The 12,115-nt window shown below is 42.8% G+C and overlaps 1 pseudogene; it reads right to left on the reverse strand.

Annotated features, from left to right (window-relative positions):
* Positions 1 to 9,168: 9,168 nt before the first annotated feature.
* LOC123820414 lies at positions 9,169 to 10,301 on the reverse strand (annotated as a pseudogene).
* Between the last annotated feature and the right edge of the window lie 1,814 nt (positions 10,302 to 12,115).

A 12,115-nucleotide genomic window follows, 5' to 3' on the forward strand; every position in this document is an offset into this window, starting at 1 on the left:
CAGACTTAACTATAAGGACATTCATCTCAACATGGTTTATAAAGGTAAAAACTGAAGTCAATTAAATGCTGCAATGAATGATTGGTTAAATAAGTTTTGGTACAAATTGGCCAGACAATGAGATATTATGGAGCCATTAACTTCATGTATAGAAGAACATTTAATGACATGAAAATATGGTCACAATGTCTTAAGTAAAATCACAAGCTAAAATATGCAATGTGATCCTAATTTATTAATTTAGAAATAAATATGCATACGAAAGCTCTGAGAAGCCAGCATCAAGATGTTGACAAGATGATGGCCTTGAAAGTGGTTTTTATTCTTTTCCTTTGTATACCTAGATATGCTGGTTTTCCACAGTCAACGAGTTGCTTTTCCAAGCAAAAGAACTTATTTTTATTACTAATAGTATATACTTTTTTCACAGGGTTGCTGTGAGGCTAAAATGGGATAATGTACCTGAAAAATGCTTGTACAAATATCATGATCTGTCTACTTAAGCCTGGGGTGTCCTTCCCACCATTTCCATCTAGAACCCACTCTCCTATGTGTCTTCTCTGTTGATGTGTTCCTCTAGAGGTCATCTCCACCCTGGTTGGCCACCAGACAGTTCATTCTCCATACCCTCAAGACATGGCAGACCCATTTCCCCACTCATTCCATATTTAGCCTTTATCCTTCAACAAATATTCATATAGTTGGCAACCCATGGTGCTTGTCTTTTTCATATATTTTAGATTATTAGAAACCCAATGATATTACTGCAATGAAGGACTGTATTTCTATTTATCTGTCTTGTCCTAATCCCTCTAATCGTTATTCTGCTTTGTCACTATTCATAACTTACCCTCTCCACTATAGTCACCATCCCCAGGCCATTATAGATCTGCCTAAGCCTGTAACCTCTCCTTTTCTTTCAGTCATTCCTCCATCTAATCTGCCTCCAAAATTTGATTGATTAATTGATATGCAAGAGTTGCTGACTAATTGCTGGGACATAAAGATGAGTAAAATACAAAAGAGATGGGAGGGAAGACAAATTAGGTGACAGAGAGGAGGAAACAGATAAGTAAAGGCTCAGAGGTAAAAAAGAGCGTAGCATTGCAGAAGACCTACTTTCATCAGCCAGTACACACTGAGAGAGGGGAGCTGCTTCCATGCAGTCAGGAAGCTCCTGGAAGCCATGCAGACAGCCCAAGTCCGATGAAATGGCCCCAGGGCCACTGCAAAAGCTGGTGTCCAGGAAGCCCACACATTCACCTACCAACACTGTCAGAAGAGAGGGAAAAATTACTTCTTCTCTTCTACTTTCCAAATCAAGCCAAATTGACAGAACATAGACTACAACAAGAACCCTGAAAGCAAAGGAGTCTGGGGAATACTATGCCCAGGCTTCCAGACCTTATAATACAGACAAACCTTTGAAATATTGCAGGTTTGGTTCCATATCAGCATAATACAGTGAGTCACACAAATGTTTTGGTTTCCCAGTGCATCTGAAAGTTATGTTTAGCCCTACCCAGATGGCTCAGCTGTGTAAGGTTTCCTTAGACTCTCCCGAGGAATAAAAGCCAATTAGCCACAAAATCGGGCAGAATAGAGCTTTATTTTGGGGGTTTGTGCTCCTGGGCGAAGCCCCCCATCCGCACGGTGGGGCCGAGGAAGTTGCACCGAGCAGGGAATATGGCGGGGTTTTATCCTGGTCAGCTCTCTTTGTGGGAGCTGGGGATTGGTCCCCTCCACACAAAGCAGCAACATATCATTGGTGGTTCTCCTCGCGCCCTGGTTTGACGTCAGCCGTCTCTTCCGGGTCATAGTTCAGATGCCACGTTTGTTTCAGCCGCCATGATGGATTGTAGTCCAGCCGCCCTTTTGTCCTACCCCACCCATCCTGACAAGTTGGTTTGAGCATCATCCCGTACACCAAAAGGCTGGGGGTTGAATTCCCTGTCAGGGCGCATATCTAGGTTGCGGTCCAATCCCTGGTGGGCACACATATGGGAGGCAACTGATGGGTATTTCTCTCTCTCTAAAATCAATAAACATTTCCTCAGGTGAGAATTAAAAAAAAAAAACTTTAATTATGTTTACACTATACTGTAATCTATTAAGTATGCAATAATAAGAGACATTAAAATTAAGGACAAACTAGCAGTAACCAGAGGGGAGGTGGGGGCAGGTAATGGGAGGGAAATGGGAAAGGGTCATCAAGAAACATGTAGAAAGGACACATGGACAAAGCCAAAGTGGGGTAAGATCAAGAATGGGAGGTGAGGATGACTAGGGTGTGGGGCAGTGGTGAGGGGAAAGTGGAGACAACTGTACTTGAGCAATAATAAAACAAAAAGTTAAAAAATTAAAAGAATTTTTAAAAATATGTAATACTAGCATTATGTCTAAAAATGTTCATACCTTGATTTAAAAATACTTTATTGCTAAAAAAAAATGCTAACCTTTCAGCAAGTCCTTTTCTTCCTGGTGGAGGGTTTTACCTTCAATTTGTAAAAAAATACGGTATCTGTGAAGCAGAATAAAGCAAAGTACAATAGAACAAAACAAACACAGCATACCTGTACAAAGGCGAGCACACAATGATGGAGGGGGTGCTGGTTGCCCAGGACTCCTTTTCCCTGCCCCTTATTATAACTTCTTCCCCTCAGCATACCATGGGATGCTAGATTCCGCATTTACTTCATTCAGCCTCGTATTACAGCTGCTTTTCACTCTGGCCAGGCTGCAAGTTCTCTGAGAGGAAGGTCCACTTGTTTGAACTCTTTCTTTGCATCCCCTCAATGTCCAGCAGGCATGTTGCTGGGTACTTAGAAGGTGCACGATAGATATTTGCAAATAGATGCAGTGTTGGAAGTGGGAGCCCCTCTGACTCCCATTTCAGAGCTCCACTCAACATCACATCACCTGTATCCATTGAAAGAAGGCTTTTTTTAAATGGGAGTTAAGTATAAGTTTGAAATTGCTCAGTTCTCTTTTGCTTGGCAGGGAAACTCTTCTGGAGTTGAAGCAACTAAACAGACCACAATGAATGAAAAGTTTTCAAGAGACACTGGGTCCCACTAGTGGAATGCTCCTATCTGTAAAGAGCAGTTTCAACTTCCCAGTGAGCTAACACTGAAAACATTGATGGAGCTGAAGAGAACTGTAGCTGGACCCAACCAGCTATTTTTCTAGAATGAACCAACTCAATCTCATCTATTTCAAACTAGTGGAGAGGCAAATGGAGGTGCTCGCTATACATTTTTATTAGTAAAAAATAATAAACTCACGATGTCTATGGGAGCACCAAGACAAGAAAGCTGATTAGATTTGTTGCAGAATTTTTTTTACTAAGGATGAATTTGCAGCTTAAAACGTTAATAACAACAGTCATCACTCACTGATACTTATTGGGTGCTTCTCGTGTGCCAGGCACCCCTCTGAAAATTGTGTGTGTTACCTCAGTGAGACCACACAGTTTCCCCACGTGCACTTTCACAGAGGAGGGACCGGAAGCACAGGAAAGGTAGCTGACAAGCCTAAAGACACACACCTCCTAAGAGTGTCATCAGGATACAAACTCTTAGCCTCAGTTCTAGACAGCCAGATAAATGGGACCTGGGCAGTTATTACCCAAACAACTAGTCTTGCAGACTGTGGATAATGACTATATCAAACAAATCATTGTCCTTCACATTACCCTAATTCATGAATTTGCTAATTGGTGTTGTCTGCTTGAGGCAGGATAGCAAGAAGCTGGGAAAATTCTCTGGCAAGTGGAATAGGGAAACAGAGATATAGCTGAACACAACGGCCAAGCAATTTACAGCCAGGTGCAGGCAGTCCCCAAGGCAGAAAGCCCTGGCAGGGGGCAAAACTGGGAAAATAAGGACGATAACCTAGGGTAACCTTTTTTCCTTGGCCTTCCCCACCCTGGAGATGACATCTAGGCCTCAGTTGTGTTTCAGCTCCAGGCCCAGAAAAGCAGCAAAACCAGGTGGGTGACACCAGGATCAACTTCAACGACTAATGACCCTGTCCTGGCACTGACCAATCAGTGGAGGCCACCTGAAAGAGCACACCTGGAGAACTGATGAATATCTGCTGAAACCCTCCCCTCAGATTCCCACCTGCAAGAGAGAGATAAAAGCCTCAACACAAAGGACCCAGCATGTGCACTCTCTTTCTGGGGAGAAGCCCCAGCCATTCCTTTCCCTTCTTCTTCCCCCACCTCTTAGCCCCACAGACATGTGTCTCCTAAACTCGAAGGCAATGGGCTGCAGAAGCTCATCCCAGGCTGATCCCCTGCACCTGTCCCCAAGGCCCCTTTTCTCTGACTTCCCAGTGAGCTCAGGCAGCCCAGCCCAGGCTCTCCTGTTGCTTCCTCTGTGCTAAGACCTCCCTTGTTTTACTGTCCCCAGCTTTGATCAATGTGCCCTCAGAGTCACCTGGACTCGTGTTGTGAAATCTTTCCTACATGAAGTCAAGAACCCACACACTACCGGCTGGCCCTAGGCAGACCCACTCAGCACCAGGCCCCTATCCAATAACATGTTGACAGATATTAACCAAAATGTGTCATGTTGTAGCAGAGTGAAATGTTTGCTCTCTGTAACTATCCTAATTGTAGACTGCACTTCTCCCTAGGACTTTGGGCTAATAGCTCATGCTATACAAGTGCTAATTAGCTAGAGGAATTTTGCTGGAGGCTTGAGATTTTGCAAAGACAGCCCCTAGTCAAAAGACACCTTTCCCAAGAGATGAAAATTATGTAGCAAGAGTCTCTAGACCCAACTCATATCAGAGTGGGTCTATGGATGGGCCAGGAACAAAGGGATTTAGAAATTTTGTGCTCTTCTGTGGATCCCTGCCTTGGTACCTAGCTGTCTGCAGCTTTCATCCACCTCTTGCCTCACCACTCCTCCCTTGCTTTGATATAAAAGATGCCCGAATTCTAGGCTCTCTTAAAATGGATTTGCAGGAGCTATAATAAGACACCCCCACCTTCTCCAGCTGGGCCTTCTCAGTGCATAAACCTTTCCTTTTTACTCCAAACTGACATTTTGTGTTTTGGCATTTCAGAGCACCAGGCATGCAGACTTTGAACCAGTAACAATATGTAACTTTATAACATCAGATAAATGCCACCTAACTTTTCAGAGTTCAATTCCAGACCGTCAAACTTATTCTGTCTAATTTATTTGACAAAATATGGAAGAGAGTTGTTCTGTCAAGTGGATCAAAAAGCTTATTAGCAAATAACATAGCAATGGAAGAGATTAGATTAGATTAAATTAGATTGATCAGATCAGATTAGGTCCAATCAGATTGGATTAGATTAGAGTTGAGGAGATTCATGTGGATTTCTTTGCCCGAGAGAGGCCATTTTGACCCCAGCCTGAGGTCAGGTGTCTGGTTAGCCTGAAGGTGCCTGATAGGTCTAGCCTGACCACAGGGCATCTGGGAAGGTCAAGTTGATTTCAAAACAATCTAAAATGTGCATTCCTCCCTAGGATGCATCTGAAAACACACCTTCCATCCCCACTTTAACCCAAACCAGCCTTTCTATGGCGAGCTCCTGGTCTGGGGCAGGAGCACTGAGAGATCCATTCTTACTGTGAAACTAAGACTGGAGTTGAGCTCTGTCTATGCCCAGCTGAAGTGATTGTTTATCTTCCTTCCCCACATTTTCTTTCACATCTGTTCCTGCTGTTTCTCATCCCCCTATCCTCATTAAACAATGCTGAATCCTGCTAATATTAGTCATTTGAAGTCATAAAATACCCAGCATACTGGGATATCTAAGAGGCCAAATTCTCAGTGTGCATAAATTCCTGAAGAGTGTTGGATTCTCCCTAAGAAACCCAATAAATAAAACACTGGCCTAAAAATCAAAATATCAGGGTGGCTCTTCCTCTTTTTATTCCACAGCTTTCCTTGCCTGTCCCTTGAAGGTGGCAGTGTGGCCAGCAAAGAAGCAGCCACAAGGAGGCAGCAAACCAAGGTGGAAACTGGCCAAGGAAATGTCTGGGACTGAGAAGTTGGCAGGGCCAAGAAGAAGGTTAGCCAAGGAGGAAGTCTTTGTGGTCTGGAGACTGGCTACATAGAGGAAGATTGACTACATACATGAAGATTGAGAAATAAGTAAATACATTGAGGTTTCTCAGGCCTAAAGAGGGATTTACACATAGGTGGAATGGGGAAAAACCAGAAAAAAACCTGAGGTATTGGATTAGAATTGGAGGTATTGATGTGATGGATCACTTGAAGGATGAAGATAGATAGATGATAAAGATATAGACATATGATAAACAGATGATAGATATATAGATATCAATGTATACGTGTAACACATAGGTACAATGAACATGCTAAACATCCATATCTTGGTTTCAAAACACCATCTTTTACTAAAAGGAACCAGGGCTCCTCAGAGAAATGACTGATTCCAGTACTGAGGCATAAGATGAGCTTAGAACACTCAACTGCAGCAGAAAATAAGTAAGTGCTCAAAGAATGATGGGCATGTGGCCAAAGGACGTGGGGCTGAGCTTGAGAGGGTTCCTACTGGCCCAAACTGGGATAGTCTGATTATCATACTAATGATTGTAGCAGGTACTAATCCACTGACCATAAATCCATACTAATGTGAATAAATGAGTGAAAGAATGACTGAATAAGGAAGAAATGAAAACTCCTTACAGCAGTATGTCATCTAATAATGTAGAAGAAACGATGGACTTTGAAAACAACCATGTGGCAACAATCATGGTGGCAGGAGTCATCAATGGTTACCAAGATCGGTGAGAAAGGTTTGCTGAGGAACAGGATGTAGGGATAATCTTGGACTATTTCCTCACAAAATACTATTCAATCACAAATGGAAAAATGATGACTTCACAGTGGAAAAATTTGGCACATACCAACTTAACAAGGGGATCTTGGTTAACCTTACTAGCAATAGAACTGGTTGACTTTGGATGTCTCCTGAAGTGATGCACTGAGGAGAGCACAGCGTCCTTGGGGGGTACTTCTACCAAGAATTCATGGCCTGAGTCTAGACAAACCCCAATCAAGAAGGAAAAGTGTACACTCTAAAACTGCCAAGGTCATGGAAGATAGGGAAACATTAAGGAACTATGTAAGAACTATTTTCTAGATTGCAGAAGACTAAAGAGACATAACAACTAAAATGCATAACAACTAAATGATAGTGAATTAGATTCTAGGCCAGAAAGGAGAGAGAGAGAGAATGGGACAGTTGGCAAAATTTTAACAGGATCTGTGGGTTGAATAATAGTGTTATAGCAAAGTTGATTTTCTGATTGGGATCATTATAATTGCTCAAGAAAGTGCTCTTGCAGGAGAAAAATACACTGCCATACTTAAGGAATGGGTCATCATGTTTGCAGCTTGTTCTTAACTTATTCTCAGACAAAGAATCATCATATACATTAGAGGAAGAGAGAAATGTGATAAAAGGTTAACAATTAAGGAACCTAAGTAAAGAGAATATGAAAGTTTTGTGTAGTATTCTTGCAACTTCTCTCTAAGTTTGGAATTTTTTCAAAGTAAAATATTTTAAAGATGAAATATTAGAATATCTAAAATTTAAAAAACTGATAATGCCTAGTATTGTCAAGGATATGGAAGAACAGAAACTCTCTCATACTGTTGGTACGGGTATAAAATGATATGGCTACTTTGGAAAACTCTAAGGCAGTGTTTGTAAGCTGACATAAATATACCCTATGAGCCAGCCATACTATTCCTAGATATACACCTCAAAAGAAATAACCACATAAGTACACTATACATATAAGATTTGGGCAATACTGCTTGTGATAGTCAAAACTAGGAAAATAGTTTGTATTAGTCATCAACTGCTGCAACAACAAAAAAAATTACCCCAAAAGTTAACAGCTAATAACACAAACGTGTATCTCACTGATTCTGTGAGTCAGCAATGCAGTGTGGCTTAGCTTCAAGACTCCCTCACGGTCTGTCATGATGTTGCAGTCAAGCCATCGGCCAGGGCTGCAATCTTCTCAAGGTCTGACTGGGGCCTCAGCCTCTCACCACCTGGACCTCTCCAAAGGGCCACCTCATGATGTAGCACTGGTTTCCCAAGAGAATCGGTCAGAATGGAAGCCATAGTCTTTTTGTAACCTAGTCTTAGAAGTGAAATTCTATCCCTTTTGCCATAGTCTATTCATTAGAAGCTAGTCACAAGGTCCAGTTCACACTCAAGGAGAGAATATTACACAAGCTCATGGAAAGCAGAAGGCAAGGATCATTGGGGGCCACATAAGAGATGGCCTGCCGTGCAACCCAAGTGTCCAACAATGGTAGAAAGGGCAAACATCATGATTTGTTTAATACAATGCAATATTAAAGAACAAGAAAACAAATGAACTACAGCTACTTGCAGCAAGAAATGACTTAAAATATTATGTTGGAAAAAACACTCACAAAAAATAATCATATGGTATGATTCTATGTATACAACTTTGAAAAACAGGCAAAACAAAACTATGATAACGGAAGTCAGATAAAGGTTACCTTTGCAGAGAAAGGATGGCTAATGACTAGAAAGGGTGCTCCCAGAATGTAGGTAATGCTCTAGATCCTGACCCAGATTATGATTACATGGGGGTTTATTTCATAAAAATGTGTTGAGTTGGATGCCTTTCATGTGTGCACTCTTCTGTATACATACTATAGTTCAATAAAAATTTTTACTTGAAAACTTCACACCCCCAAATCAGGATTATGTTTATTTGGTAACTTTTATTTTCAGATAATTTCAAATTTACAGAAAAGTTGCAAGAATCACCTAAAGCATTCCTGTCTACTCTTTCCCCAGATTCACCAAGTGTTTACATTTTGCACAATTTGTTATCATTCTCTTTGCATGTGTGTACGTGTACACGTTTTTTCTGAACCACTTGAAATTAAGTTGCAACCATCATTATTTGCCCTGAAATATTTCATGTGCATTTCTTTTAAAAAAAAAGTGACTGTTTAATGCATTAGGCAAACGTTTTGCATAAAATCAGAAATCTATGATCTGCCCCTGCTCCAATCGGTAAAAAAAAAAGAAAAAAGAAAAAAGCAAGATTCATCAGCCGGCGTGTGTAAATCAGACCCAGACTCAAAGCCCACACTTACCTGTTACCCAACTTCAGGGTATTTCCCGTTCTCTGCGCTGAACATCCGCTCCGCCAGCACTCGCTCCAGCTTCACGGCATCGGCATCGGCAACGGCAGCAAACTCCTGGATCCCGTCTGAGAGCTTCTCCACAGCCATTTGGTCCTCATTGTGCAGCCAGCGAAAGGCCTCCTCATCCAGGTGGGTCTTCTCCCGGTCACTGGCCTGGGCTGCCTTAACCGAGAACACAGGCACCAGGTTGCTGCCGTCCTTGAGCAGCTTCCCCAGGAGCTTGGGGAAGATGGTGAGGAAGTTGCAGCCTGCCAGCACCTTGACTTCACCTTGACGCGGAAGGAAGCGTCCATGACGCGGAAGGAAGCGTCCATGACGACGGTCTTATAGCCAAACTTCTTGTATGTAGATCTTGGTGACACTTCTCACCCCAGGGTCCTCCAGGGGCTCTTGCACTTTCTTGTCTGTGTTGGCCACACGCCAATCAAGGATGCGCCCCACGAAGGGGGAGATGAGCGTCACCCCTGCTTCGGCACAGGCCACAGCCTGGGTGAAGGAGAAGAGCGGCGTCGTGTTGCAGTGGATGCCGTGCTGCTCCTCCAGCTCCTTTACAGCCTGGATTCCCCGCCAGGTGGACGAGAGCTTGATCAGAACCTGGCCCTTGCGACCCCGGCGTCCCCGTAGAGCTCGATGAGACGCCTGGCCCGGGGCCACCATGGCGTCCTTGTCGAAGGAGAGCCTCGCATTTACCTCCGTGGACACGCGGCCCAGAATCTTCTTCAGTATTTCTGCCCCATCAGCACGTAAAGCTTATCAATGGCATTTTGGATCTGTTCCTCTCGTGGCCCGTCCAGCCTCCTGCTGTGGGCGAGGGCCTCCTCCACCAGCTCCTGGTAGGCAGACATCTGTGCATCCTCCAGGGTCAGGGACCGGTTGGTGGTGGTATCCTGGGGCTTGTGCTCGTCGGCAGCGTGGAAGTGGCCCCTGTCGGCCACCACGGTGGTGAACTGCTTGAGCTGGTCCAGAGCATTCTCCATCCTCTGCTGCTTCACCTGAGAGCCCAACCTGGTGAGGTGCTGCAGCTCCGCGGCCCACAACACTCCACCGCCCCACCCCCAATGTGCATTTCTTATGAACAATGACATTCCTTTATGTAATTACAGCACAATAATCAAAATCAGGTAATTTAGCATCGATACAACACCATTGTCTAATTCACAGTCCATAGGAAAATACAATCACTTTTTAAAAAATATTTTATTTATTTATTTTTAGAGAAAGGGGAAGGGAGGGAGAAAGAGAGAATGAGAAATATCACTGTGTGGTTGTCTCTCATGCACCCCCTGCTGGGGACCTGGCCTACAACCCAGGCTCATGCCCAGACTGGGAATCCAACCCAAGACCCAAAAGGATCATGAAAGGCAAGGATTGGTTTGCAGGCTGGCCCTCAATCCATTTAGCCACACCACCCAGGGCCCATCAATTGTTTTAACAATGGCCTCTTTTTTTCTGAAATCCAGTCTCAAATCCAGCATTACATGTTACATATAATTGTCATGTATCTAGTGTCCTTTAATCTGGGGCAGTTAATCAGTTTTTCATTATCTTTTTTTAATATGTTTTATTGATTATGCTATTACAAGTGTCCCATTCCCTCCCCCTTTATTCCCCTCTGCCCTGTGCACCCCCTCCCACCCATATTCCCCCCCTTTAGTTCATGTCCATGGGTCATACATATAAATTCTTTGGCTTCTACATTTCCTATATTATTCTTAACATCCCCCTGTCTATTTTCTACCTACCATTTATGCTACTTATTCTCTGTACCTTTTCCCCCTCTCTCCCCATCCCACTCCCAGGTTGATAACCCTGCATGTGATCTCCATTTCTGTGGTTCTGTTTCTGTTCTAATTGTTTGCTTAGTTTGTTTTTGTTTTAGGTGTGGTCGTTAATAACTGTAAGTTTGTTGTCATTTTACTGTTCATATTTTTTTATCTTCTTTTTCTTAGATAAGTCCCTTTAACATTTCATATAATAAGGGCTTGGTGATGATGAACTCCTTTAACTTGAACTTATCTGGGAAGCACTTTATCTGCCCTTCCATTCTAAATGAAAGCTTTGCTGGATAGAGCAACCTTGGATGTAGATCCTTGCCTTTCATGACTTAGAATACTTCTTTCCAGCCCCTTCTTGTCTGCAAGGTCTCTTTTGAAAAATCAGCTGACAGTCTGATGGGCACTTGTTTGTAGGTAACTGTCTCCTTTTCTCTTGCTGCTTTTAAGATTCTCTTCTTATCTTTAAACTTGGCTAATGTAATTATAATGTGCCTTAGTGTGTTTCTCCTTGGGTCCAACTTCTTTGGGACTCTCTGAGCTTCCTGGACTTCCTGGAAGTCTATTTCCTTTGCCAGATTGGGGAAGTTCTCTTCATTATTTGTCCAAATAAGTTTTCAATTTCTTGCTCTTCCTCTTCTCCTTCTGGTACCCCTATAATTCAGATGTTGGAACATTTAAAGATGTCCTGGAGGTTCCTAAGCCTCTCCTCATTTTTTTTTTTTTTTGAATTCTTGTTTCTTCATTCTGTTCTGGTTGAATGTTTCTTTCTTCCTTCTGGTCCACTCCACTGATTTGAGTGAGCCCCAGTTTCCTTCCCATAACCATTGGTTCCCTGTATACTTTCCTTTATTTCACTTAGCTTAGCCTCCATTTTTTCATTTAATTTGCAACCATATTCAACCAATTCTGTGAGCATCCTGATCAGCAGTGTTTTGAAATATACATCTGATAAGTTAGCTATCTCTTCGTCACTTAGTTGTATTTTTTCTGGAGGTTTGATCTGTTCTTTCATTTGGGCCATTTTTTTTTTTTGTCTCGGCACTCCTGTTACATGTGAGGGGCAGAGCCTTAGGTGTTCACCAGGACAGGGCAACCCACATTGCTGTGTCGTGACGCTGTATGTG

This window comes from Phyllostomus hastatus, unplaced genomic scaffold, assembly GCF_019186645.2.
Source record: "Phyllostomus hastatus isolate PE091 unplaced genomic scaffold, TTU_PhHast_1.1 phas_contig_348, whole genome shotgun sequence".
In the NCBI taxonomy this organism is placed as follows: Eukaryota; Metazoa; Chordata; class Mammalia; order Chiroptera; family Phyllostomidae; genus Phyllostomus; species Phyllostomus hastatus.